The following is a 24,926-nucleotide window of genomic DNA, read 5'->3' as shown; positions in this document are numbered from 1 at the left end:
TTAGCAGTATGATGGGAAATAAATTGTGCTATAACCATTTAATCAATTATTAGCCAACAATGAAAAGAATGAGATGAACCTATGTGATATGACATGGAAAAATCTCTAAGATATTATCAAGTTGGGGTGGGGGGAAAATATACAGACAGTATGTATAATATGCACCCATTTTGTTTTAGTCCTAACTGTATTAGCATGTGTACATTTATGTAAATATATAGAAAAATGTCATATTAAACTTTTAATAGATCCCTCTGGAAGGGGGGTAGTTTTTCCCTTCTTATTCTATACACTCTATACACAGTTTGCATTCTTATACAGCAAATGCATCCCTTGAATAATTGTCTTTGTTCTATTTTGTTTTCTTACTACGCATTACTCAAATGTCAACTCTGTAACCTTCCCCTGATTTCCTTTGCCTTTTCCTGGATGATTCAAAAGCCTGCTGTACTTTTCTCCACATTCACATGTGTACTATTATTTAGTAAATAATTGTAAACATAATCGTCTCCTACAAGATGGGTTCCCTGTTTCATTCATCTCTGAATTCCCCACACCCAGCACAAAGTCTGGCACATAGTGGACTCTCATTATTTAAATGAATGAATTAATTAATCAACCAAACAACATAGGAGTGAGACAGTTAAGCTTTCCAAATTCTATGGCTAGATTATCTATGCCCTATCTGATTCCATGGCCTGTAGTTTATCAAGATAAGCTCAGGACTCTTCTTAAAGAAGCAGTATAGTGGTTAAGAGCAACGGTTCAAATGTCAGCTCCATCACTTTCCAGCTGGTGACCCTGCGCAGGTCACTTACCTCTGTAATTCAGCTTCCTCTTTTATGAGATGGGGCTAATAACAGTTCCTACTTCATAGAGCTGTTGTAAATATAAATGACTTAATACATGTGTTGGCTATCACTATTACTGTTATTAAGAAAAGAGTGAGTTCCCTGGTGGCCTAGTGGTTAGGATTCCGGGCTTTCACTGCCGTGGCCCAGGTTCAATCCCTGGTCGGGGAACTGAGATCCTGTAAGCCGTGTGGTGCAGAAAAAAAAAAAAAAGATATTATCTAATAACAGCAGGAAAAAAATCAAAATTATTATAATCTTCAGGATATTGAACTTCTAAAGAGACTGAGGCTGGCTAGTATCTTCAAGGCCAGCACAGAGAAGGTAGGATAAGACGGGACAAAGCACAGGGGAGGCAGCTGTGGGCATCCCTGTAGATGGAGAAGGCTGAGTACTGCCTCCAGGTGGGAAGATGGAAGCCTGGATGCCCTAAGGGATTTTAGTTTGTCCCTAACAGAAGGGTCCCCGCTGAGTCAGGAGAAAACTTTTCAATGTTTGGGCTGAGGGGTAGAGCCCTTTAAACTGTGGAAGGGCCCATTTCTGTGCTCACGTCTCAGGCCAGAGGGACAGCTGTGGGTGGAATTCAATTTCCTGGTGTCCCTGCACATCTCCAGGATGAGGAAAGCATTTTGATAAGCCTATTTCCTTGTGTTTCAGAGATACTTCCCACAGATATAAACTATGGGAGTCTCCACCCAACCTGCCACCAGCCACATTTCTAAGGGGGAAATAACTTATAATATCCTTTCCGTTCATTGGTTTCTGGTGAGATTTTGATGCAGCTGACATTGAAGGCTCTTCCGGAGAAAATGGACCAACCAACCAGCCGTTAGGATTGCTGTTGGGCTTTAGGTCTAGCTCATGATTTTTGGTGACATAATTTGACCACCTGAGTCTATATAATAAGGAATCTTGTTTTATACAATTTAGACAGACTCTGTTCATAAGAGAAACAACACTGAGCAGCAAAGCGGGAAGAAGGAGGCACACAGACACCGGGAACTGCAGTGAGTTTGTCTCAGGCAGACAGGAAGCTAACAAACCATGTATGTGTGTGTGACCATGAAAACTGAATTAGCTGCCAGACAGAGCAAGTGCCCTAAAACTAAGATACATTTTTAAATGCTTTTATTCTGAATATTTATTCATAGGTCAAGCCTCATTTTTCATTTCATTAATGCATTCATATTGCACCTGTTTTCCTCTCCCTTAGGTGCTTTACATATCCAAATGAACAAATGCCAATTCACTCCAGGCTCCTTCACTGCCTCTTAACTCTCAGCCTCTGACATTCCCTTTCTCTCTCTCCTACCTGCTCTGAATCCTGCTCTCTTGGACCTTCTCAATCCCCAATCCACAGTCCCATGCTTACCACCCTTAGCCTTGCCCACATGTCTCCTTTTGTTTGCCCTGAAAGATGCCAGACTGGAAGTAATTTTCCTTTGATTTAAAATCCAAGCATGAGAAAAGCTTTGTCAATTCAGTCTCAGCATCCAGTTCTAGAGAGAAGGCAGTAAAAAGAGTTTGTTATTTCCAAGTGTGTTTTTTGTCTCAAGAAGCTTTAAACAACACTTTGAACAACCAGACTCAACTGATCAGTCTGAACAGTTAAAAAAAAAAAAATCTTCCCTTGTATTTAGCATAACTATCTAATCACCAGGTAAATTTCAGTAAACAAGGGATCAGAGGGACTTGAGGACAATCTTCCCTCTTAGAAGGCTGCAGTTAAAAACCTGACATGATTCAGTCTTCTGAAGGTACTTTTCCACTACCCTGGAGAAGCAGCCCATGGTCTATCCAGATTATTGGATAGTAATTATTTTTGTAAATTTTCAATTGATATACATCAGCATGCAGAAATTTTAAGGGTACAGCTAGTGAAGTTTTACAAACTGAACAGCCTGTGTTACTAGCACCCAGAGCAAAATATGTTACTAGTGTCCCAGAGGCCTCCCACATAGCTCCTCCCAGACATTAACTCATTCAAGTGTGACTGCAATTCTGACTTCTATCACCATAGATGAGCTTTGCCTGGTTTTGAACTTTATATAAATGCAATCATACCACATGTGCTCTTTTATGTCTGGCTTCTTTTGCTCCGATATTATGTCCATGAGGTGAATCTATGTTGTGGTGGATGTCGTTAAGTCATTCTTTTTCATTGCTGTATACTATTCCCTTTTATGAATATATATATATACCACAATTTATTTATCCATTCCACTGTTGATGGACATATGGTTTGTTTCTAGTTTGGGCAATTATGAATAATGTTGCTATAAAAATTCTTGTACATGCCTTTTGGTACACACATTTATGAATTTCTATTGGGTTTATACCTAAGAGTAGAACTGCTGCAACATAGGGTATGCACATGTTCAGCTTTAGAAGATATTGCCAAACAGTTTCCCAAACTGATTTTAACAATTCATACTCCCACCAACAATATATATGAGTTCCAGTCCTCCACATTCCCTACAACACTTTATATTGTTAGTTTGTAAAATTTTAAACATTCTCATGGTGGTTGGGAATAACTCATTACGGTATTATTTTGCATTTCTCTAATGGCTATTGATGATGAGGACCTTTTTGTGTGCATATTGGCTAGTGAGATATTCCCTTTTGAAGAGGGCTGATTTGAGCCTTTTGTCCATTGTTAATTGGATTTTCTTCTTTTCTTATTGATTTGTAGAATTTTTTAAATAAATTCTAGGTGCTAATCCTTAATATTTGTGATGTAAGTATCTTCTCCTGTCTAATGTAAATATCTTCTTCTGTTGCTTGTCATTTCACTCTCCTTAATGGTAAGAAAAGAGATTTTTGATTTTAATGAAGTCAGTTTATCAAACTTTCACTTTATAGTTAGTTCTTTTTGTGTCCTATTTAAGGAATCTTTGCATATTCCCAGGTCTTAAATACATTCTCCAATGTTGTCTTCTAGAATATTTATTTCACATTAAGGTCTGTGATCCACCAAGAACTGATACTTGTGTACGGTCTGAGATAGGGGCCAAAGTTCTTTTTTTTCCATATTTATATGCAATTGATCTAGCACCATTTATTTAAGAAAGAAAACAGCCTTTGGCCCTGTACAGCTGTGGCACATTTGTCATAAATCCAGTGGCCAGGGATATATGTGGGTCTGTTTTTGGACTTTCTATTCTATTCCTTTAGTCGATTTGTCTGTCCTTGGTCCAATAGTGTTAATTACTGTGTCTTTATAAGAAGTCTTGGTATCTGAAAGTCTACAGCCTCCAACTTTGTTCTCCAGGATTGTCTTCACTATTCTTAACCCTTGCATTTACATATACATTTTAGAATCAATTTGTCATTTTCCATTTTTTAAAAACTGCTGGAATTTTTATTAACATGTCATTAGATTTATACATCAATCTGGGGAGAACAGACATATTTTCCATACTGAGCCTCAGATCCATGAGCATGTTATAGTCTTCCATTTATTTAGTTCTTTCATTTCTGTCAATAATATTTTATAGTTTTCTGTGTAGAGGCCTTGCATTTATTACATATTCCCTGACTACTTAATATTTTTTCATGTTCGTATAAATGGCATCTTTTTAAAACTTTACTTTTCAATTTGGTGTGGCTGATATATGTAAATATAATTAATATCTATATGTTGACTTTACTGTATACAGTGGCCTTACTAAATTAACTATTATTGATTCTAATAGTTCATTTGTAGATCTTTTGAAACCTCTGTGTACACAATTCTGTCATCTGCAAACAAAAAGTTTTATTTCTTCCTATATAATACTTACATATTTTGTTTTGTCTTATTGCATTGGCTAGGAATTCCAGTACAATAATGAATAAAAGTGGTGGTAGTAGACATCCTTGCCTCATTCCTGATATCTGGGGAAATATTTTCACTCTTTAATCATTAAGAGTGATGTTTGCTGTTGATTTGGCAGGGAGGGGAGTTTGATTCCTTTTATAATTAAGAAGGTTACTTTGGGCTTCCCTGGTGGCACAGTGGTTGAGAGTCCGCCTGCCAATGCAGGGGACACGGGTTCGTGCCCCGGTCCGGGAGGATCCCACATGCCGCGGAGCGGCTGCGCCCGTGAGCCATGGCCACTGAGCCTGCGCGTCTGGAGCCTGTGCTCCACAACGGGAGAGGCCACAATAGTGAGAGGCCCGCGTACCACAAAAAAAAAAGAAGGTTACTTTCTATTCCTAGCTTGCTAAGGATTTTTCATAAGTTGGTATTAAATTTTATCAAATGTAGCTTCTTAATTCATTGAGGTGTTCATTTTTTTTCTCCTTCACTCTGTTAAAATTTCTGCTTAATTCCACTATGGTCAGAGAATATACTCTGTATGATTTTTATTTTTTCAAATCTGTCAAGACCCCGCATATACTCTATTTTGGTAAATGTTGCACATTCACTTGAAAAGAAAGTGTATATCTGCAGTCGTTCAATACAATAGTCCCTGTATGCAATTAGGTAAATTTTGTGGATCATGCTGTCTCCATTTTTTATGTGCTGACTAAATTTTGTTGTCTGAAAATCCATAGCAGAAAAATAATTAGAAAATCACCAAACATTTGGAAATTAAGCAATATAATACTAATTAATCCACAAATCAAAGAAATATTCACTATAAAACTTAAGTAAAACTGTGCTTAAAGAAAAATGTATAACCTTAATGCTTATGTTGGAAGAAGAGTACAGCTTAAATTTATGACTGTTTTATCTTCCTTGTAAGTTGACTCTTTTACCATTAGGAAGTGTCTCTTTTTATCTGTAACAGTGCTTCTCAGCTGGGGACATTTGGTAATGTCTGGAGACAACTTTGGTTGTCACAATTTGCGGTGGCAGGTGCTATTGTGTCTACTGAGTAGGAACCAGGGATGCTGGTAAGTGTCCTACAGTGCACAGGACAGTCCTCCCACCACCCCTCACCACCAACAAAGTGTTATCCAGTCCAAAATTCCAGTAGTGCTGAATTGAGTAGCCCTGTTCTATAGTAACACTTCTCGCCCTAAAATCTACTTTATCTAATATTAATTTCATTAATATTCACATGGGATCATTTTTCTTCTGCTTGAAGAACTGTTATCATTTCTTTTGATGTTCAAATGCTAGAGATGAATTTCTTCAGCTTTTGTTTATCTCAAAATGTCATTTTTATTTTACCTTCATTTTAAAGAATGTTTCCTTGGTAGAAAATTCTAGGCTGACAGTTACTTCTTTTGCCACTTAACAGACGCCATTCTATTTTTATCTAGCTTCCATTAGTTCTCATAAAAGTCAGGTGTTAGTCGTATTTTTGCTCGTGGGCATGTTTCTTTTCTTTCTGACTCCTTTTAAATTTTTGTTTCTGATTTTGTCTTTTCTTCAGTTTATTGTGGTATGTCTAAATACGGTTTTCTTTGCATTTATCCTAATTATAATACATAGAACTTCTGTGGTTTGATGTCCCATGGATTTATGAAAATTGTCAGCCAATATATTTTCAAATATTACTTCAGACCCATTTTCCCTCTTTTTGCTTTCTAGGACTCCAATTACATACATTTAGAGTTTTTCATCATTTCCATATATATCTCATATTGCATATTTTTCATCCTTTTTCTCCCTCTGTGCACCAATCTGGATATTTTCTACTGATCTATCTTTCAGTTCAATAATCCTCTTTTACATGTGTTCTAATCTGCTATTAAACCCACCTTTGAATTATTAAATTCAGTTCATTGTAATTGCAGTTATAGAATTTCTATTTGATTCATTTGTATAGGGTCCTGTTCTCTGGTGAAATTTTCCATTGTTTCCTCCATTTTGTTGAGCACATTAGTCATAGTTATTTTAAACTATGCCTGTGTCTGAGAGCCCCAATATCTGAATCACCTGTGGGTCTGTTTCTTTTATAGTTTTTCCTTGTTTTTTTTTTGGTTTTTGGGGGGTTTTTTCAGTCCTTGGGTCCTGTTTCCTATTATGCCTGGTAATCTCTTATTTTAATGTGTGAGAAATCCTGTCTGTGTATAACTCCACAGAGAGGATTTAATTTTTTTTTTCCTGGAAGACAGAGAACTGGGAGATCATCCTGATCCAGGTTAGGTGAGTCTATTTCTGATTTCCCCTTGTCCCAGGGCTTGACCCTCCTGGAGTCCCAACTGAAAGCTACAGCTCATTCCCAGCCCCCCTCTTCCTGAATTCCAGTTTCAGTCTCCTTAGCACTGTGACACCACCCTCTCTGCTTAGCTTTTTAGCCTCTTGCATCTACTTTCTACTTAGTTTATCAGCATCCCATTCCAAGCGTGTACTTCTTAGGATGTGACAAATGACCCAAGGAGAAATTACAGGCAGGATACTGGGCTCAGTATCCTACAGCACTCTTTCCTCTAAGATCTCTAAGATCCTCAAGCCCTGGCTGCCCCGGGAATCTTGAACTCTAATATTTGACTCCCAGCCTAATGAGCACACTTGCTGCAAAGTTTCTGTCCAGACTCTGTGCCCTGCCCTACAATTGGCAATTGCTCTATAAGGAAAAATTGATAGTGAATGTAGGACTCACTTCAGTGAGTTTTCCTTCTCTTTGGAACTTTGACCTGTCAAGTCCTGGCTGCCTCGATTTCCCTTTGTTGCCTTCAAACATCTGTTTTATAGTTGCTCTTAGCAGGAAGGTTAGTCTGATACTAGCTACTCAATCTTAATCGAAAGCAGGAGTGGTAATTACTTTTTAATAGGCTATAAGCAATACAAAGTTAAGAACTAATTGGATTCATTCAATTATTTGGCTAATTAGACTAATAACCATCTTGAATTTCCACAGCACCATTCTTCCAAGGATTTCAAAGCCCTTCTACACATTAAAAAAGGACCATTACTAGTTCCCTCCAGCTCTAATTTATAATTTTAAAATGGAATAATGGATAAAATAACAAGTTCCCAGGTACATAGCCATTCAGAGAAATTAGATAAAAAAACAGTACTAACATGCTGATTGGCAAAATCATTGAAGTGCTTTGAAATCCTAGGAAATAGATTCCCCTCAGGTACACCATGGTTCATATTAAGCACGTCACTCCCCATAACCTCTAGTGACCTAAAGGGATATGGAATTTATGTAGCATGTACTAAGTGCTGGTTTGGGTACTTCATCAAGCAGAGTAAATATAGGTTGCATCAAGGCTACTCAAATTATGTTTTTAAAAATATAATTACAGGCAAACCTGTTTCAGACCATCACAATAAAGGGAATATCACAATAAAGTGAATCACACGATTTCTGTTGGTTTCCCAGTGCATATAAAAGTTGTGTTTACAATACACTGTAGTCTATTGTGTGCAATAGCATTATGTCTTTTAAAAATGTACACAGCTTAATTTAAAAAGTACTTATTATTAAAAAATTCTAACCACCCTCTTACAATGTATGGTGGCCACAAATCTCTAATCTAAAAAACGCAATATCAGTGAAGCACGATAAAGCAAAGCGTAAGGAAACGAGGTATGTCTATTACAGTGAAATAATTTTCTATAAGATTTATAGGACAACAAATACTGCAGTTTAATTCAGAATCAGGTTTCTCATGTAAGTGATGCCATGACAATATTACAAACCATATTCTGTTTATCCTTTCAGGTTTACTGTAGCAGTAGCCTTTGAAGTGATATTTTTTCCTATGAAGTTGCAGTTTTTTCCATGCCTTCTCTCCAGAATTGGCATTAAACCTGGATTTCTTACAAATTCTTTCAAGAGAAGCATATTCAGCTTATAGAAAAATCTAAAGGTTAAAAATAACCAGAAACCTGAATGGGGAGAAAAGTTACTAAATAAGCTAGTAAGAGCTTGTAGACCTGAGCTCTAAATCATAGTAAATAGTTACAAATGAAACACAAAGCACTCAATAGATGCACAATAAATATTTGATGATATTGATTTCTTGTATCCTAGGATGAGTTTTTAGTGGGGCTTTGATAGTAATTGGGTACCTCATCTTAATTCCTTGACACAAAGGAATTTGGAATAATCCATCATCACGCTTCTCCAAGATTCTAAATAACGAGCACCACAAGCTGGGTGAGAATAGGTTGCCCTCATAAGGCCCCTTGCAGCCCTGTGACTTGAGAATTAATAATAAATGGAGGCTGGCATTTTTATAGCCAATTTCTGACCAGAATTGAAAGTGTCTCATAGAGACTGGCTGGACTTCTTACCTTTTCTTGAAAGACTAGGAAGAAACAAATATGCCTCTGCCCATTTTACAGCACAGAAATCAAATATTTCAACAAAGGTCACATCACATGCCCACCTCAGCTAGGTCAAGTGCCTGGGTGTCCCCACTACCCATCGAATGAGTTATTGATTTTCTGCTTACTGTTACTCCCTACACTGCTTACTTCATAGACAAAATCCTAACTGCTAGACTGTTTCTAATATAGTGGTACCGTTCTTATGTCTGCAAATTAACAACGTCTGGTATAATTCTTCTAATGCACAGCTCACACCCATTTTGTCCCATTTATGAAAAAGCAATATAGCAAAATTATATAGGTGAGGAATAGTGAGAGAATTAATTGGGCTCTCATTTCCTTCTTGCATTTACCGAAAAAAGTTTCCACCTTGTTGAACGTTTCTAGTAGGTTACTATCACCTGCATGATGAAGATAAAAGATGGGATAGGTAAATTAGGTTTTAGAACAGTAAGATTAAAAAAGAGTAGTTCAGGGCTTCCCTGGTGGCGCAGTGGTTGAGAGTCCGCCTGCCGATGCAGGGGACACGGGTTCGTCCTCCAGTCTGGGAAGATCCCACATGCCGCGGAGCGGCTGGGCCCGTGAGCCATGGCCGCTGAGCCTGCGCATCCGGAGCCTGTGCTCCGCAGCAGGAGAGGCTGCAACAGTGAGAGGCCCGCGTAGCAAAAAAAAACAAAAACAAACAAACAACAAAAAAAAAACCAGTAGTTCAGATCCTATGCAACCTCAAACTTCACGAAGCTTAAAAAATCTAAATGGAGAAGTTTTAGAAATTACATGAGTATCATTTGAGTTTATGCAAGGAATAAATTAAATATTTATCACTTCTTGACTCCTGTATTGTAATTGCCTGCTCTCCACAGTGAGAAGATCCATGGTCAATGCTGTAAACCAATTTCCACTTTTTAGATAAAGACATAGTCTCTAAATTCAGTAACGCTGTTTCCACTTTCGGTTAACAGCATGCAATATGCTGAACTTCCTTTATAACCTTGAGCCCATCTCACCAGCTTTGGTATAAAAGGGAAATTGTGTCGGTAGCAACCAAACTGCCAGAAGGAGCAACTCAAATATGTCCCACTATCCAGCCAACACCCGGCAAGTGTCTAGTGGCTGGTAGAGGTAACTGTGGAATAGAGGTGGAAAATGGATTAGGTGAGCACACATCCACTATTGGAATGTGGCTTGCTTTACTTTGTCTTGCTGATGTGAGTGGACTGCAACCTCTTTCTACTTCTACAGCCCTTTCCTATGTGAAGCTCAGCAGAAACTACAGCATCGACAGTCCTCCAAGGGAGAGAGAGGGTCAGCAGGGAGATAGGAGACCAGCTCACCTGGGGTCACTGCTCTAGGCTGCTCGGCGCCCCTGGGGAATCTCTGATCTCCCCCAGCAGCATCCTGCCAAGAATCAGGTACCTCTCCCTCTTTTTGTGATCAGCTCGCTCGTTCCCTCCAAAAAAGGACTTTGCTCCAGTTTAAAATCCTCACCTCCCGCTACCATCTCTCAGGTTGCGTTCAGAATCAGAAAATCCAAGAAATATATTCACAGATGTTCCCTTGTTTATTTGTTGACTCTGTGTAATTTGTTTGCCCTAATTTGTTTTTGTCTACCTTGGGACTTCCCTTTTTAATTTCCCTTTCTCTGTTTACCCCTCTTTGTGGAGCAGCGGTCTGTTAAGCTGTGAGAGACACACGCCAAATTAAAAAAAAAAAAAATGCACTGCAGATTGTTTTAAGCATGGGCTGCCCCTTTGGGCCTGAAGGCCTTGCTTGAAGCCTGCACCTGCTTCTCCTCTTGAGACCAGGGCTCCTGATCTTTATCCCTTGCCTTTAAGCTGCCTGATTCCTATTATCCAAAGTCAAACAGCGTTCTCTACATTCACGCCTCCAGCACTTGGCATGAAATTAATAAGCCTGGCTGATATATTTCCCTGGAAGCCTGCCACTCTTTAACAGTGGTGTTAGATTAAAAATTTTGGCATGGTTAATGAACAGGGAAAGACTGAAGCCAAAAGTTTCATGCAGCAATGCAAAGATTTGGGGGTTATGAAAAGAATACCAACTTTCCTCATATTTTCTGAATGCCATCCTAATTACAGGGTTAGATAACAAGCACAACTAGACAGTCAGCACTAGAAGAAAGAGGGCATTCTCAGGCTCTGCTCATATTGAGATTCTATCATCTTTCCTTTCAATCACATGGCCTTCTGTTAGACTGGGCTATCTAAAATTGTAATAATAGCTATTTGTGCTCGAAACAGGCCTCCCTCATCCCAGGTCCCTATTTTTCTCATTAAAGGAGCACTGTGAATGGATTTCAGGCCCCAAACCGATCTTCCTGATGTGAAAGTCAATCCAGTGAGAGGAGATTGTTTGGAGTTTCTTGAAGACCAGTGTCTCATTGTTGGAATTCCAGTCTTCACCATTTATGTCTACAGCCACACTCCCTAAATCATAAAAACACATTCCCACCCACCCACCCAGCACAGGGGAGACACTTATTACCTAGGCGCATCACTTCGCCCTCACCCCCTTCTCAACACAGCACCAACTGTAGAGGGTTAGCCTCACTCAGAAGATGGAAAATCCAGTGGGTGCGCATGACCCATCCCATGGGATAAGCGTTTCTCAAAAGAGAGACAAGTGTTTGGCAAAACCAAGGCAGACTCCTGTATGCCACACAGGGCCGTCTCAGTGTAGACGGGGACAGAAACCTGGAGCCACGAGCGCTCTGTTCCCAAATACCCCTCTCTACTTCTGAGAGGGTGATGCCACATGGCCAGAAGCCTGGGAATATGAAAGGACCAGGATGAGGAGGGAGGCAGGAAAGGAAGTAGGAGAAAAAGGAAAGTTCTCCCTGCTTAGTGGAAGCACACATATGCGCTCCAGCCTTGTTCCGTCTCCTGAAGAATGGCAAGGGGTCACAGTGACCCCTGGTGCATGCCACCCCACTTCAGGAACTCTTGGCTCTGAGTCCCAAGGCCCAGCAAAGGTGGGATCTCAGGGGCTGTAGAGCTCCCAGTTCTTTGAGCCAATTTGGAAAGCCTGGGCAAAGAGCTCAGAAAGCGATGCTCAGCTGATCAAACACAAGATTTCCTTTTTATGTGCTCTGAAGTGGCAAGTAAAATCAAACTAAACCTATCTGTGATCCATGGACAATACAAATCCAAGAGACTGTTACTTTTAGGTTTCGCTTTAGTTTCCCTGATCGATGGAACAGTCATAAGCAAAAGCATCATGTCAAAATCACCAGCGTTGCTCAAAAAGCTCATTTACAACTCAAAAACATCACGTAGAGGAAGAGGCATGGGAATCACATCACCTCCACTTGCATTGGCCAATGCAACAGCCATTCTGGCACAGATACCCTATCTAATCAAAGACTTGAAGGAGAAACAAATGGAAAATATCCCTCCGTGAGCTGAACATAGGAAGAATGACTAACACTCTTCTCTTAGGTTACTGGGAGGCAAAAGGCTTTTACAGCACGTGAGGGATTCATCAGGAGACAAGAGTTGACCCTCGGTAGAGTCAAATCAATTTCATACCAACCCATTACAACAAGCGTCTATTATATTCATTATTGCAGAATAGTTCAAAGCTTTTTTTCAACATAAAGCAAGCATAAAGAGATCAAAGCTCCTGGACCACACATAATGCAGTTGAAAGTTGTCCCAACATGTTCTCTGCCTGCAAGACAAATAAGTTAAATATATTTGCAAATGTCAACTTCGTCCCTTTTAATGCCTCTTAAATTAGGTCAGTGAGTCTGTTTTGGAAACAGAAGTAGGATGACTCACAGATACTTGCTTGGCTCATTACTTGAGCTTAGACAACAAAGCAACTCAGTTGTAAGTGCTCTGGAATTGCCCTCCTATGAGCCACATCCTTAGGACACTGTTACACTCTGACCATTTGTATTTAGAGCCCCGATCCTTTGTTCAAGAACGGTACGCTGCTATTGTACATTGCATCATTATCAGGAAACCTGAAAAAAGTAAACCCATTTTAAAAATGTGTTTAGCTCTTCTAGCCCCCGGGGTAAAGGCTGGTGTGCTCCTGTGGCTGCACTGAGACTTGTCTCTCAAACCGAACTTGCCCTGAATACTAAATTCCTTTCAAAGAAAGATGAACCTTTGCAATAAATGATCTGTCCCATTTTAAAGACTGGTTCCAACGTCCCAACATATCCATTTGTCTTTGATCGCCTGAACTCACATTGCCCCCTGCTAATACCTTTCTTGGGGAGTTGTCACAATCTTCCTTATAACGGCATCAGGGTGGTTGTTTTTTTTAATCTGTCTCAGTTCCTCAACTAGAGGGTAAGTACTTCAAGGGCAGATCCCATGTCCTTAAGCTGAACCTTCCCACGAGTTTGCCTTTCCTGAGCAAGACGTATGTATTCTCATGCCAGCTTAAACACCAAAAACTTTAAGTTAATTTGCATTGAATAAATAAATGAATACATGTTTCCAGTCAGCCCAATGCTTTGAAGACAAAAATCTTCTTTTCATGATTCTCCGCATTCTAAATAGCACAGACCTTCTGGAGTAACTGCCTAGGCTGAACAGAACACAAGGAGGATTTCAAATGGACAGCGGATCTGAATGACTTAAACAGGGACCACAAAAAGACTATTTATGAGGTTAAAAATGCATCGGGTCTCAAAGTATCATCCTGTATCTTTCCCATCTCCTCACTAACCCAGCTTGTCCAGTTTAGAGATATTCTGCAGCATCTTCCCAGGTGTCCCATTCCTGGCAATTATAAGCTTCTACCAAATAACCAGCATATACCAGCCAAGAGACTAAGGACAACCTTAGATGGGTTGTGACATTGGGAACTCAGTCAATGTCCCGACTGGGGTCTCAGGCTGAGAACAGATATCTTGGGCATTGTATTCATTTCCTTTTGCTGCTGTAACAAATTATCACAAGTTTATTGTCTTAAAGTTTTGGATCTCAGAGGTTTAAGATGTGTCTTACTAGGCTAAAATCAAGGTATCGTCACGGGGTACATTCCTTCTGGAGATTCTAAGGGAGAATTCACTTCCTTGATTTTCCCAGTTCCCAGAGGCCACCTGCATCCCTTGACTCATGGTCCCATTTCTGCAACTTCAAAGCCAACAACATCAGGCCAACCCCTTCCCACTCAGTCTTCTCTCTGGTCCTCTCTCTTCTGTCTCCCTCTTCCACTAGTAAGAGCTCTTATGATTATATTGAGCCTGGATCATCGAGTGTACTCTTCCCAACTCAAGGTCAGCTAATTAGCAAACTTAATTCCATCTGCAACCTTAATTCTCTTTACCATGTAATCTAACACACTCATGGGTTCCAGGGCTCAGGACATGGACAGATTTGCAGCCATCATTCTGCCCACCACAGGTAGGCAGAACAGGAAAGCAAAGTCCCCGAGTCCTGGGAACCACTGACTCAGGATGGAGAATGGAAGGCCTGCACTAGAGAACACTGTCTGCACAGAGCCCTCGGCCAAAGGGCCAGTGCTGCCATCCATCCCCAGGAGGTCACCAGAGCACCCCTGCTTCTAAGGTGGCTTCTTCTTTGAGGAAAGAGTGGGAAGTGATGAACTAATCCATGCTAAGAGACTCCCCAAGTCTTACTGTGACACAGGCACTCCCTGAGGAAGGGGTACCACTTGACACAGGGAGATGATTGACCAATGGTGAAATTTCAGGCTTCATTTGGGAAATTATTCGGATGATTCTCAAAATACACCAGGTACTCACTCCTCTCCCCACCTTTGCAATTAGGCTGCCCTTATACCAAAGCAACAACAGTCAGAGCATCACGTGTGCATGAGAATGAGAAAGGGATAGAACACAAAGACCCAACACACACACACACACACACACACACACACACACACACACTTTCTTATTGTTCTTAGACATCCAAAGGATCTTTTTCTCATATAGAAAGTTAAATAAGAAGATAGTAACTTTTCCATTACAATTTGCTGTTGCCTCCCCCTAGGGGTGCCAGTATGGGTCAGTTAATGTCCTGTGAAGAGCAGGGGTGAGATTCTTTATGGGGTAGTGTTTATCCTCACCATATGTTTTCTGGTATTGACTGAGAGTGTTAAGTGGTGTTTCAGGAATCAGGAGGGGGAAGATCAAGGGCATCTAGGGAGGTTAACACGTCTAAATGCCCATAATTTGTGCTGATCTACTGCTAATCCAGCAAATGGGTCCGGCTTGGAATGTGCTGTATGTCAGCCTCACAGTTTTCCTGTCTTCTCGTTTACTTAGAAAAAAACCAGGGAGGTTTCATTTTTTTAATACGGTGGCTGCAAAATAAAAGTGAGTGTGACTACGCTGAGATTCTCAAGTAATTGAGGTTTGGGTGGCACCTGGGTATCCTGACTCCATCCCCTCATCCCAGGAAGACCTCCCACCCTACCACCATGCCCAACCTCTCATTTTCCCATTTCTCACCCCACATTCTCACCTGCCCTCCTGGGTACCCACGGTAATCCCTTCCTGAGTCTATCAAGGCGCTTGCCCTCTTCCCCTACAAACCCAAACCCACACTTCTCCAGAGAGCTTCCCAATACTTTTTGAATATCCAACCTGACTACAAATAAAGACATTCCACTTAAAACTACACAGAGAGATGGAATCTCAAAATAGAGAAGATTCTAAGAACTGATGACACTCAGTATAATAAAGCTGCTGACGGTGCGAATAAATAGGTGCTGTGGTTTGGAGGGCTTGGAACCACTTAACTGGAAGGCAATTTAGACACAATTATCAAGAGTCCTTCAAATGTTTATGTGCTCTGACTCTGCAATTCCTCTGTAGGAATCCATGTTAAGAAAACAAAGAGAAATGTAGTCAAAGACTTAACGTGCAATGCTTTTCATCACTCACTTACTTGAAATTGAAATAAAGAAAAAAACCTTGGAAACAAAAGTACTATCATCTGAATGTTTGTGTCTCCCTAAAATTCATATGCTGAAATCCTAACCCCTAAAAGTGATGGTATTAGCAGGTGGGGCCTCTGGGAAGTAATTAGGTCATGAGGGTGGAGCCCTCATGAATGGGATTAGTGCTCTTATAAAAGAGGCCCCAGAGAGATCCCTAGCCTCCTTCCACCAGGTCAGGATACAAAGAGAAGTTTGCAATCTGGAAGAGGGCTCTTCCTTGACCATGCTGGCACCATGACCTCAGACCTCCAGCCTCCAGAACTGTGAACAATAAATTTCTGCTATATAAGGCATCCATTCCGTGGTATTTTGTTACAGGAGCCTTAACAGACTAAGACACAATGAATCCTAACAACAGAAAGGTAGTTAAATAAATAATGCAGCCATTAAAAATTATGTCTTACAGGAATAAAGACGCAGATGTAGAGAATGGACTTGAGGACACGGGGAAGGGGAAGCTGGGACAAAGTGAGAGAGTGGCATGGACATATATACACTACCAAATGTAAAATAGATAGCTAGTGGGAAGCAGCCACATAGCACAGGGAGATCAGCTCGGTGCTTTGTGACCACCTAGAGGGGTGGGATAGGGAGGGAGGGAGGGAGACGCAAGAGGGAGGAGACATGGGGATATATGTATATGTGTAGCTCATTCACTTTGTTATAAAGCAGAAGTTAACACACCACTGTAAAGCAATTATACTCCAATAAAGACCTTAAAAAGGATTGGAACTAAGATGGGAGAGTAGAAGGACGTGCTCTCATTCCCTCTTGTGAGAACACCAGAATCACAACTAGCTGCTGGACAATCATCGACAGGAAGACACCAGAACTCACCAAAAAAGATACCCCACATCCAAAGACAAAGGAGAAGCCACATTGAGACGGTAGGAGGGGCACAATCACAGCAAAATCAAATCCCGTAACTGCTGGGTGGGTGACCCACAGACTGGAGAACACTTATACCACAGAAGTCCACCCACTGGAGTGCAGGTTCTGAGCCCCACATCAGGATTCCCAACCTGGGGGTGTGGCAATGAGAGGAGGAATTCCTAGAGAATCAGACTTTGAAGGCTAGTGGAATTTGATTGCAGGACTTGGACAGGACTGGGGGAAACAGAGACTCCACTCTTGGAGGGCACACACAAAGTAGTGTGCACATCAGGACCCAGGGGAAAGAGCAGTGAACCCAAGGGAGACTGAACCAGACCCACCTGCTAGTGTTGGAAGGTCTCCTGCAGAGGCGGGGGTGGCTGTGGCTCACTGTGGGAACAAGGACACTGGCAGCAGAAGTTCTGGAAAGTACTCCTTGGCATGAGCCCTCCCAGAGTCTGCCATTAGCCCCACCAAAGAGCCCAGGTAGGCTCCACTGTTGGGTTGCCTCAGGCCAAACAACCAACAGGGAGGGAACCCAGCCCCAGCATCAGCAGTCAAGCGGATTAAAGTTTTACTGAGCTCTGCCCACCAGAGCAACAGTCAGCTCTACCCACCACCAGTCCCTCCCATCAGGAAACCTGCACAAGCCTCTTAGGTAGCCTCAGCCACCAGAGGGCAGACAGCAGAAGCAAGAAGAACTACAATCCTGCAGCCTGTGGAACAAAAACCATATTCACAGAAAGATAGACAAGATGAAAAGGCAGAGGGCTACGTACCAGATGAAGGAAGAAGATAAAACCCCAGAAAAATAACTAAATGTAGTGGAGATAGGCAACCTTCCAGAAAAAAGAATTCACAATAATGATAGTGAAGATGATCCAGGACCTCGGAAAAACAATGGAGGCAAAGATCGAGAAGATGCAAGAAATGTTTAACGAAGACCTAGAAGAATTAAAGAACAAACAAACAGAGATGAACAACACAATAACTGAAATGAAAACTACACTAGAAGGAATCAACAGCAGAATAACTGAGGCAGAAGAACGGATAAGTGACCTGGAAGATAGAATGGTGGAATTCACTGCTGCAGAACAGAATAAAGAAAAAAGAATGAGGGGGCTTCCCTGGTGGCACAGTGGTTGAGAGTCCACCTGCCAATGCAGGGGTTCGTGCCCTGGTCTGGGAAGATCCCACATGCACAGAGCGGCTAGGCCCGTGAGCCATGGCCACTGAGCCTGCGCGTCCAGAGCCTGTGCTCCACTACGGGTGAGGCCACAACAGTGAGAGGTCCATGTACCACAAAAAAAAAAAAAAAAAAAGAAAAAAGAATGAAAAGAAATGAAGACAGCCTAAGAGACTTCTGGGACAACATTAAATGCAACAACATTCACATTATAGGGGTCCCAGAAGGAGAAGAGAGAGAGAAAGGACCAAAGAAAATATTTGAAGAGATTATAGTCAAAAACTTCCCTAAAATGGGAAAGGAAATAGCCACCCAAGTCCAGGAAGCACAGCGGGTCCCATACAGGAGAAACCCAAGGAGAAACACGCCGAGACACATAGTAATTAAATTGGCAAAAATTAAAGACAAAGAAAAATTATTGAAAGCAGCAAGGGAAAAATGACACATAACATAGAAGGGAACTCCCACAAGGTTAACAGCTGATTTCTCAGCAGAAACTCTACAAGCCAGAAAGGAGTAGCATGATATACTTAAAGTGATGAAAGGGAAGAACCTACAACCAAGATTACTCTACCCGGCAAGGATCTCATTCAGATTCGATGGAGAAATCAAAAGCTTTACAGACAAGCAAAAGCTAAGAGAATTCAGCACCACCAAACCATCTCTACAACAAATGCTAAAGGAACTTCTCTAAGTGGGAAACACAAGAGAAGAAAAGGACCTACAAAAACAAACCCAAAACAAATCAGAAAATGGTCATAGAAGCATACATATAGATAATTACCTTAAACGTGAATGGATTAAATGCTCCAACCAAAAGACACAGGCTTGCTGAATGGATACAAAAACAAGACCCATATATATGCTGTCTACAAGAGACCCACTTCAGACCTAGGGACACATACAGACTGAAAGTGAGGGGATGGAAAAAGAGATTCCATGCAAATGGAAACCAAAACAAAGCTGGAGTAGCAATACTCATATCAGATAAAATAGACTTTAAAATAAAGAATGTTACAAGAGACAAGGAAGGACACTACATAATGATCAAGGGATCAATCCAGGAAGAAGATATAACAATTATACATTTTTATGCACCCAACATAGGAGCACCTCAATGCATGAGGCAACTGCTAACAGGTATAAAACAGGAAATCGACAGTAACACAGTAATAGTGGGGGACTTTAACACCTCACTTACACCAATGGACAGATCATCCAAAATGAAAATAAATAAGGAAACAGAAGCTTCAAATGATACAATAGACCAGATAGGTTTAATTGATATTTATAGGACATTCCATCCAAAAACAGCAGATTACACTTTCCTCACAAGTGCGCACAGACCATTCTTCAGGACAGATCACATCTTGGGTCACAAATCAAGCCTCAGTAAATTTAAGAAAATTGAAATCATATCAAGCATCTTTTCTGACCACAATGCTATGAGATTAGAAATCAATTACAGGGAAAAATAAAGTAAAAAACACAAACACATGGAGGTGAAACAATACATTACTAAATAACCAAGAGATCACTGAAGAAATCAAAGTGGAAATCAAAAAATACCTAGAGACAAATGACAATGAAAACACCATGATCCAAAACCTATGGGATGCAGCAAAAGCAGTTCTAAGAGGGAAGTTTATAGCTATACAAGCCTAGCTCAAGAAGCAAGAAAAATCTCAACTAAAGAATCTAACCTTACACCTAAGGGAACTAGAGAAAGAAGAACAAACAAAACCCAAAGTTAGCAGAAGGAAAGAAATCATAAAGATCAGAGCAGAAATAAATGAAATAGAAACAAAGAAAACAATAGCAAAGATCAATAAAACTAAAAGCTGTTCTTTGAGAAGATAAACAGAATTGATGAACCATTAGCCAGACTCATCAAGAAAAAGGGAGAGGACTCAAATCAATAAAACGAGAAATGAAAAAGGAGAAGTTACAACAGACACCGCAGAAATACAAAGCATCCTAAGAGACTACTACAAGCAATTGTATGCCAATAAAATGGATAACCTGGAAGAAATGGACAAATTCTTAGAAAGGTATAACTTTCCAAGAGTGAACCAGGAAGAAACATAAAATATGAACAGACCAATCACAAGTAAAGAAATTGAAACTGTGATTAAAAATCTTCCAACAAACAAAAGTCCAGGACCAGATGGCTTCACAGGGGAATTCTATCAAACATTTAGAGAAGAGCTAACACCCATCCTTCTGAAACCCTTCCAAAAAATTACAGAGGAAGGAACACTCCTAAACTCATTCTATGAGGCCACAATCACCCTGATACCAAAACCAGACAAAGATACTACAAAAAAAGAAAATTACAGATCAATATCACTGATGAATATAGATGCAAAAATCCTCAGCAAAATACTAGCAAACAGGATCCAACAACACATTAAAAGGATCATACACCATGATCAAGTGGGATTTATCCCAGGGATGCAAGGATTCTTCAATATATGCCAATCAATCAATGTGATACACCATATTAACAAATTGAAGAATAAAAACCATATGATCATCTCAATAGATGCCAAAAAAGTTTTTGACAAAATTCAACACCATTTATGATAAAAACCCTGCAGAAAGTAGGCATAGAGGGAACCTACCTCAACATAACAAAGGCCATATACGACAAACCCCCAGCAAACATCATTCTCAATGGTGAAAAACTGAAAGCATTTCCTCTAAGATCAGGAACAAGATAAGGATGTCCACTCTCACCGCTATTATTCAACATAGTGTTGGAAGTCCTAGCCTCGGCAATCAGAGAAGAAAAAGAAATAAAAGGAATACAAATTGGAAAAGAAGAAGTAAAACTGTCACTGTTTGCAGATGACATTATACAATACACGGAGAATCCCAAAGATGCCACCAGAAAACTAATAGAGCTAATCAATGAATTTGGTAAAGTTGCAGGATACAAAATTAATGCACAGAAATCTCTTGCATTCCTATACACTAATGATGAAAAACCTGAAAGAGAAATTAAGGAAACACTCCCATTTACCACTGCGACAAAAAGAATAAAATACCTAGGAATAAACCTACCTAGGGAGACAAAAGATCTGTATGCAGAAAACTATAAGATACTGATGAAAGGAATTAAAGATGATACCAACAGATAGAGAGATATATCATGTTCTTGGATTGGAAGAATCAATATTGTGAAAATGACTATACTACCCAAAGCAATCTACAGATTCAATGCAATCCCTATCAAATTACCAACGGCATTTTTTACGGAACTAGAGCAAAAAATCTTAAAATTTGTATGGAGATACAAAAGACCCCGAATAGCCAAAGCAGTCTTGAGGGAAGAAAACGGAGCTGGAGGAATCAGGCTCCCTGACTTCAGACGATACCACAAAGCTACAGTAATCAAGACAATATGGTACTGGCACAAAAACAAAAATATAGATCAATGAAACAAGATAGAAAGCCCAGAGGTAAACCCATTCACCTATTGTCAACTAATCTGTGACAAAGGAGGCAAGGATATACAATGGAGAAAAGACAGTCTCTTCAATAAGTGGTGCTGGGAAAACTGGACAGCTACATGTAAAAGAATGAAATTAGAACACTCTCTAACACCATACACAAAAATAAACTCAAAATGGATTAGAGACCTAAATGTAAGACTGGACACTATAAAACTCTTAGAGGAAAACATAGGAAGAACACTCTTTGACATAAATCACAGCAAGATCTTTTTTGATCCACCTCCTAGAGTAATGGAAATAAAAACAAAAATAAACAAATGGGACCTAAGGAAACTTCAAAGCTTTTGCACAGCAAAGGAAACCCTAAACAAAATGAAAAGACAACCCTCAAAATGGGAGAACATATTTGCAAACAAATCAACAGACAAAGGACTAATCTCCAAAATATATAAACAGCTCATGCAGCTCAATATTAAAAGAACAAACAGCCCAATCCAAAAATGGGCAGAAGACCTAAATAGACATTTCTCCAAAGAAGACATACAGATTGCCAAGAAGCACATGAAAAGCTGCTCAACATCACTAATTATTAGAGAAATGCAAATCAAAACTACAATGAGGTATCACCTCACACCAGTTAGAATGGGCTTCATCAGAAAATCTACAAACAACAATTGCTGGAGAGGGTGTAGAGAAAAGGGAACCCTCTTGCCCTGTTGGTGGGAATGTAAACTGATACAGCCACTACAGAGAACAGTATGGAGGTTCCTTAAAAAACTAAAAATAGAATTAGCATATGATCCAGCAATCCCACTACTGGGCATATACCCAGAGAAAACCATAATTCAAAAAGACACATGCACCCCAATATTCATTGCAGCACTATTTACAGTAGCCAGGTCATGGAAGCAACCTAAATGCGCATCAACAGACGAATGGATAAAGAAGATGCGGTACATGTATACAATGGAATATTACTCAGCCATAAAAAGGAAAGAAATTGGGTCATTTGTTGAGATTTGGATGGATCTAGAGAATGTCATACAGAGTGAAGTAGGTCAGAAAGAGAAAAACTATTGTATATTAATGCATGTATGTGGAATCTAGAAAAATTGTACAGATGAACAGGTTTGCAGGGCAGAAATTGAGACACAGATGTAGAGAACAAACGTATGGACACCAAGGGGGTAAATCGGTGGGCGGGTGGGGTTGGTGGTGTGATGAACTGGACGATTGGGATTGACATGTACACACTGATGTGTATAAAATTGATGACTAATAAGAACCTGCTGTATAAAAAAAAAAGACGTTAAAAAAATAGAGAAAAAAGAAAACAATGGCATGGGGGGGTTGGGTAAATGCTGAAAAGCCAAATTAAAAACAAATTATGAATGAAAAAAAATTATGTCTTAGAAAAATATTTGATAAGACAGGATAATAATGAAAATACAATTTTAAGTAAAATCACAAGATACAGTCCCATCCCAAAATTTGCTTCATATATTGAATTATTCGTCAGGATTTTTCCGTAATATTTCTTATTGCTCCTACTCTTCCTGATGTGTTATTAATTACCACAGGGAAGAGATGACACAGCAAAAAGTGGAAAACACAGGAGTCAGTTCTTGATTCAAATGCTCTGCCCTGGCTTAGGCAAAATAATTGGAAAGATGCGATGTGAAGAAGAGCAAAGCCGCCCACATACCCTACCCCAGGGTTAGATAAATACCTTCTTGCCTGGATCAAGGAAGAGCTGAAGGAGATGCAGAAAAGTAAAGAGTGTGTTCATATCGTGTGTGTGTGTGTGTGAGTGTGTGTGTGCTGGGGAAGAGCATGTAGTATGATGATAGGTTGGAAAAAATGGAGAGCAAAGGGAACCTAGGCTCTTCCTGAACAGAGCTCTGGGAAACAGCAGTGATGCAGAGTTCCCTATGCCCAAGGAGGAAAGAGCCACATGCTGTGTCTAGGCTGATAAGCACCTCATCACACATACCCAGTTCCCAAGAAAGCATGGGAGCAGCAGGACAAATCAGTGTCAGGATTGGCATGGAAGTCACAGGCCCTTTGATGGCCTCATGAAATCTCCTCCAGCCCAGGGTGGCACCAAAACAGCGAAGCAATCCTGGGTGATCGTGAAAGCAGGGAAGCGACTGAGAGACAGAGGCCCTGGCCCTCGGAGCACCAGTGCACACTCTCCCTCAAAGCTTTACAATTGAACCAGCTCTTTGGTTCCTTCACCAAAGACCAGACACAGAGTTCCCTCCTATTCTGCATGCCATTGCCAGGGACCCCACCACACAGTCACATTCTAAACTTCTGACCTATGTGCAATCAGTTCTCAGACCCCATATCTGGTCAAGCCTGTCCGCTCTGGCTGCCCTCCTCAGATGAAACCCTCCTCCAACAGCATGGCTGGACTACTGGGCCCAGGAGAAGGTTTTCCACTGTCCAGGCTCTCTCCTCTTCGTTGCTAACCCACTGTTGCCAGCAGTCATCTTCCTGAAACTCTGATTCCACCGGCCCTGCTTGGAAGTCCCCAGCAGGTCCTCAGCCCAGAGCTCAGGCTTTACCTGTCCCCCAGGCCACATGATAACCAGACCCACCCAATGAATCCACCTACCTCCCCATTCTCTGCAATAGAAACCCCATTTCAGACTCTCTCTTCTCACCTGGAGCATCTTTGCAATCCAAACTAGCCACTCTTCAAATTCCAAGTCAAGTCCCATTTTCTCTAGCAAAATTTCCCCATCCTTTTAGTTCCCACGGATCTCACCTTTCTCTGATTCCTATGGCACTTATTATCTAAACCAGTTCCTCAAATTCTTAACCACTTCATATTTTTTCACAACTGAAGTGTATGTTGTCTCTATGGTGCAACCACCCAACTTGGTCAAGTTCAGGGGTGGAGGTGGGGGCATGGGAAGGGAACGCGTTTTCTGCACCAGTTGCCCAATGATGAGAGTGCAGGAAGTGCTCCTTAGTGCATTCATTGAACATCAGTTCCTTTCCTAATCCTTCATTCCCAGCTGCATTCAGGGCTATGGGAAAAGGAACAGACTGCAGATAGGGCCAATGGGCAGAGTGGGGACCTGGGAAAGGGTTCCCAGCAAAGGGGAGAGTGCTTACTTCAGAACACAGCTTAGGCCTCCCTAGTGAAGGAATTTATTTAAACGCTGTACTTAAGACTACGTTCTCTATCAGAGAACAGACTTGTGGTTGCCAAGAGGAGGGTGGAGTGAGAGAGGGATGGTTGGGAGTTTAAATTAGCAGAGGCAAACTGTTATATATAGGATGGATAAACAATAAGGTCCTACTGTCTAGAACAGAGAGCTATATTCAATATCCTGTGATAAACCATAATGGAAAATAATATGAAAGAGAATGTATAT

General features: G+C 40.6%; 1 long non-coding RNA gene across 1 annotated transcript in view; it reads right to left on the bottom strand.

Moving 5' to 3' along the window:
• LOC117199385 (uncharacterized) overlaps positions 1-24,251 on the bottom strand; it is a 50,681-nt gene extending 26,430 nt beyond the window's left edge. The window contains exon 1 of the long non-coding RNA XR_004480613.1: positions 24,207-24,251. This is a non-coding gene — a long non-coding RNA (uncharacterized LOC117199385). The remainder of the gene's footprint in view (positions 1-24,206) is intronic.
• Between the last annotated feature and the right edge of the window lie 675 nt (positions 24,252-24,926).

This window comes from Orcinus orca, chromosome 12, assembly GCF_937001465.1.
Source record: "Orcinus orca chromosome 12, mOrcOrc1.1, whole genome shotgun sequence".
Taxonomy (NCBI): Eukaryota; Metazoa; Chordata; class Mammalia; order Artiodactyla; family Delphinidae; genus Orcinus; species Orcinus orca.
This window is presented reverse-complemented; position numbering and strand designations above follow the sequence as displayed.